This window comes from Eptatretus burgeri, chromosome 1 (genome assembly GCF_056783735.1).
Source record: "Eptatretus burgeri isolate ZD-2024b chromosome 1, Ebu_testis_v1, whole genome shotgun sequence".
In the NCBI taxonomy this organism is placed as follows: domain Eukaryota; kingdom Metazoa; phylum Chordata; class Myxini; order Myxiniformes; family Myxinidae; genus Eptatretus; species Eptatretus burgeri.
This window is the reverse complement of record NC_140961.1, coordinates 130554451-130560082: the sequence shown is the minus strand read 5'-3', so window position 1 is coordinate 130560082 and position 5632 is coordinate 130554451. Positions and strand designations below refer to the sequence as shown.

The 5632-nt window shown below is 38.7% G+C and overlaps 1 long non-coding RNA gene across 1 annotated transcript in view; it reads right to left on the bottom strand.

Moving 5' to 3' along the window:
- Positions 1 to 4835, bottom strand: part of LOC147035420 (uncharacterized) — a 54505-nt gene extending 49670 nt beyond the window's left edge. The window contains exons 1-2 of the long non-coding RNA XR_015062382.1: positions 4433 to 4835; positions 4173 to 4331 (exon numbers count right to left, since the gene is read on the bottom strand). This is a non-coding gene — a long non-coding RNA (uncharacterized LOC147035420). The remainder of the gene's footprint in view (positions 1 to 4172; positions 4332 to 4432) is intronic.
- Between the last annotated feature and the right edge of the window lie 797 nt (positions 4836 to 5632).

Sequence of the window (5632 nt, the reverse complement as noted above, 5' to 3'; positions counted from 1 at the left end):
CAAATCGCCCCTCGCTCACCGATTGGACGGCAAAAAGTGGGCGTGTGTCGTTTTTGATCCGTTTTTGAAGCACAAAATCCGTGATTTTGTACACGCTGTTCGACGCGCGTTCTGCATGAGTCCAACACCGGTACCCACAGCGGGGCAAGAACGGTGGCGATGCTACGGTTGCGAGGTGTGACGGGAAGGTCGTGGCGGTTGTGGTGAAGCGGCGTTGTGGTTGGTGGTTGATGTTGTGGTTGTGATCATGGCGGTTGGTCCAAAATAAAGATAGTAAAAGAAAAACGGCTATCCTGAAGAGTCGCAGCACGTATAAATGACATGTATTCCCACTAGACAACGGGTTTGGGCCTAACTACACATGCACTTACCGAGATACCTCACCTAAGGGACCTGAATGGTGGTTTGCGAATCTGGTAACCACAACAATATATACATATATACATACATATATATATATATATATATATATATATATATATATATATATATATATATACATATACATATTTAGTCATGCGCCACTTAACGACGGGGATACGTTCTGAGAAATGCGTCGTTAACTGACTTCGTCATTGTGCGAACATCATTTTTTTTTTTTTTAGTTTTCGAACATCATACTTACACAAACCGAGACACCTAGGCTATATAGTGTAGCCTATTGCTCCTCGGATACAAACCTGTACAGCATGTTACTGTACTGAATACTGTCGGCAATTGTTACACACATCCAAGAGAGACGGAAGATGCATTGGTTTTACCTTTGTGCTGTTCATGACGGCCATCGGTGTTGTTAGCAGCAGCTTACAATCTCCTCTTGCATCGATTACACTGGGCTGCATTTGAAATATTTTTTTCAGAGGTCTAGGTTTTCTTAGTGGTTCCTATATGTTTTTTGCATGCTGAATTCAGAAATGTATCGAATTTCGCTCAATCAGGTCATTTCGCTCAATGTATCTATCTCAATTTTAAGGAAAAAAAAATAATCAATTGTTGTTTTCTTAATTAGCTTTTTTTATTCAAAATCAGACTTACATTGACAGAAAATGTACAAACTATACATATAATGACACACAAATGCACTTAATGTGGAAGAAAGTGCCTTCTCAATTACTTTCATTTCAATTTCAGAAAAATAGATAAATCGTTGTTTCTGGCAACACCCAACTTCAGTCGCTCCAGCAGTCGCCGTTTTCCTTCGTCTTTTTAATGTTGAATTTCACATTAACGGTCCTTGTGCATCATTTTATATATAGTTTGTACATTTTCTGTCAATGTAAGTCTGATTTTGAATTTTAAAAATGCTAATTAAAAAAAAAACAAAAATTTATTATTTTTTTTTCCTTAAAATTGAGATAGCTTAAAAGTGAGATAAAAAATAATTGACCTGATTGAGCGAAATGAGATACATTTCTAAATTCAGCATGCAAAAAGCATATAAGGACCGTTGAGAAAACCTAGACCTCTGAAATGACGCAGACCAGTGTTATAGAAAGGTGAATAAATAGCGTTTGGATTTTATAAATACGCAATCATAGCATCGATGTTATAATTTACAAATGAAGAAACGAGCACCCGTCAATTGTGATATATATTTTCGGAACAGTGTGATTGTTTTAACAATATAAAAAGCTTCACTAAAAATAAATTTGTGTTTTAATTTTGACTGTAACAACGATTTATTCGCGGAATTCTTCAATTCAAAGGTAATTTACTTGCTCGAAGGTAAACGTGGAACCATTGGTTCAGTTTGAAAGCCGATTTCCATTATAATGGAGCTGGCAGATCCGTTGTATATGCGATCACCGTCATAAATACGATTATGGGACCACCATCGTATATGTGATCCGTCGTTGCCCGAAACGTCGTTAAGCGGCACATGGCTGTGTGTATATACATACATATATATATATATATATATATATATATATATATATATATATATATATATATATATATATATATATATATCCACAGTGTCCCTAAAAAAAAAGACATCATTTCGTAGTCTAATAACATAGCTAATTATCGCTCAAATGATCTCAAATTTTAACAAAATGTGTAAAAATTAAGTTGAATGTTTAATTCTTATCTCAATGAGAATCTACCAGGAAGATGGATTGGGCGTGCCAGTGATAATGACAATGTGCTGTTGAAATGGCCACCATGTTCACCTGACTTGACGCCTTGTGATTTTTTCTATGGGGCTATGTGAAAGGACTGGTCTATATCCCCCCCTCTTCCTACAAGTCTCGAGGAACTAAAGCAGAGATTCACTGAGGTGCTGGAGAATGTTATGCAAGACATGCTACAGCGTGTTTGGCAGGAGCTGGACCACCGACTTGACGTGTGTCGTGTCACAGGCGGTGTGCATATTGAACATTTGTGAAGTTTTGAGAAAACGGTTATAAAATCTACATCCCCCTGAATCTCTTGTTCGAATTTTGAAAAATAAATATTTTATTGTTCAACATGAAGCCTATTTACTTTCGTTTGTCTGGGACATGGAGTTACTTAGATATTCAAGTTTCAAATGATGTCATTTTTTTTGGGACACCCTGCATATATTTATATACTGCATTATATATATATATATATATATATATATATATATATATATATATATATATATATATATATATATATATATATATATATATATATATAAATATAGCCTGGTGTTGGCGCAGTGGCTCAGGCAGCGGCTTGGGATCCAAAAGGTCCTGAGCTCAATCCCTGTTGGGCCACTGCATTAATACACCAGGGGGTTGACTCAGCCTGTCATCCTTCCGAGGTCGGCGAAGTGAGTACCAGTGTACTGGGCCGGTGTATACCCCGGTTAAAATAGGTATACCATATCCCTGTGTCGTAAGAGGCGACCAGGGTTGCGTCAGGAAGGGCATCCGGCGTAAAACATGTGCCAAATCACTATGCGGATCATACGGATGATCCGCTGTGGCGACCCCTAACGGGAGCAACCGAAAGAAGATATATATATATATATATATATATATATATATATATATATATATATATATATATATATATATCCTAGCATATACCCGTGCTAAGCACGGAGTTGAATGGGTGGCAAAAGGTGAATGAGGCATAATAGTTGATGTTGTGGGAAGCTGGGGAGGGTGTCATGAGGGATGTGATGCACTATGGTTACCTGTCCTTAGTTTTCTAAAGGACCTCCCTCTCGATGACATTTTAGGTGAGTGTCTTGTTGCTGAATAGTCTTTGTGAGGAATTATTGTCCACTTTGATAGATATATATAAGAGTAACCTCTTGCACGTGAAAATGCAACATATAGTTGGCCATGGGAGAACACAGGGGCTGGGAGGTATATTCGGAGTTTGTCAAAAGTTTGGCCCTGGGAATTGTTTATGGTCATCGAGTATGCGAGTCTGACTGGAAATTGTATCCTCTGCAGTGTGACTGGAAGGTTGGCGTCTGTTGGGGAAAGTTTAACGTGGTATAAGCCTAGCCCAAGACTCAACAGGAGCAGTGGAGGGAGACAGAATGAAAATGCAAATTTCAATGAACGGCACTTTTTGGCACACATCCGACGATGGAACACCGCTTGGACGCTTTAATTTGAAGATCACACATGCAAGACACAACACAGGTAACGATGGTGGTTGATATTGACAATGTAATGAACGGCAGTTGTTTGGGTGCATCCGGCAATCGACCACCTCTTTAATTTGAACAGTTAACACGCACACATTCAAGGTACAGAATCTATTGTCGGACACCGCGCTTTCGAAGAACAAAGAAAAGAAGAGAATCCAGGCAATGAAAGGATGACCTCATACCTGTTCCCTGGTTCCCCCTACCTTCAGATTATAGCCTTTGATGTTAACTGGACGTAGGCCTATTGCAACTTATTTTCAGGTGTTTTTAATATGTACGTTGGATTTAAAACACAAAATGACCGTCTAAGAGGGCGTGTTCAGTCCGGGAAAGAGCCAATCGGGGTACATCATGTTGGCAGAGCTCTGGCGCTCATCATATCCCTCCTTCCATGCTGATTTTTAAAACATGACAACCATTGCTGATGTTGTGAGCTATACTATTTATTATCAGTTGTGTTCATGTTCAGCGTTTGATGCAATGAGTACTCCTTACTCGAGTTCATATTTTTTGGATAGATGGCAGCACTTACCGGACAGCAGTTCAGCGATGGCGACCGAACGAGAATAAATGCGGCTGTCGATGGGTTGAAAATCTTGAAGCCACGTTGTCATCCAATTCCAGCTTAGAAATTTAGTGCATCGTCTTCGTCACACTGAGAAACCCCAGTATATGGGAAATGAGCACATTCCTGCCAGCAGTTTCGGAGGAGAAACGTCAAATTGGGCGCAGATGTTAACAGAAATAATATTTTTAAAAATAAATCTTTACTTTAAATACAATGTTTCTTACATTTTTTGTGTCAAATTCACTTTCTGAGGTTGTCAGCATGTGCAGAAGAGGGTTGCACATTGCAGACGCTGTTTTCGAGGAGTGGCATTACACCTCTCGGTGGTGACGGTCTGCAACAACGGACGTAATGACGTCAGCAAATGACCGATGATGTCATGATGGAATTATGCCTCTCAGCGGTGACGTCACACGTCACCATGCAAACGAATGTAAAAATTAGAAAATCACCCAAAATTCCCAAACCTGTCCATCTGGCACGATCTCACATAGCTCATGCTGTTCATTAGACCACAGAGCATCTGCATGCAGAAAGTGGCGACAATCCGTCCAGCAGTTTTGGCAGAGATACGTCAAATTACGCGCAGACGTCAACAGAAATAATAATAATATATAAATATATATATATATACACACATATGTATGTATATTACTCAAAATATACATACATACATATATATATATATATATATATATATATATATACATATACATACATATATATACATACATATATATACATACACACTTCTTTCGGCCGCTCCCGTTTGGGGTCGCCGCAGCAGATCATCCGTTATGATCCACATAACGATTTGGCACAGTTTTTACGCCGGATGCCCTTCCTGACGCAACCCTGGTCGCCTCTGACGACACAGGGATCTGGTACACCTATTCTCACTGGTGTTTACACCGGCCCTCACTTCGCCGACCTCGGAAGGATGACAGGCTGAGTCAACCCCCTGGTGTATTAATTCAGTGGACCAACGGGGCTTGAACTCAGGACCTTTTGGGTCCCAAGCCACTGCCCTAACCACTGCGCCAACACCAGGCTATTCATATATATATATATATATATATATATATATATATATATATATATATATATATATATATATATATATATATATATATATATATATATATATATATATATATATATATATATATATATACACACACACACACATACATCAAAAAAAAAATCACAGAATCGTCAGACAACATCCACAATTGAAACAAGAAAGAGCAATCAGATCGCAGACGCTCACCAAGATTTGTTTTGTGTGGTGTGTTGTGTGGTGTTCATGGAGTTTTATGTGGTGTATTTTGCGTGGTGTTTGTGTATTGAAGTTACATAATTAATGAGACATCATTAGAACTGCCACTTTATAACCGCTGGCAGTGATGAGGAACTTGAATAAG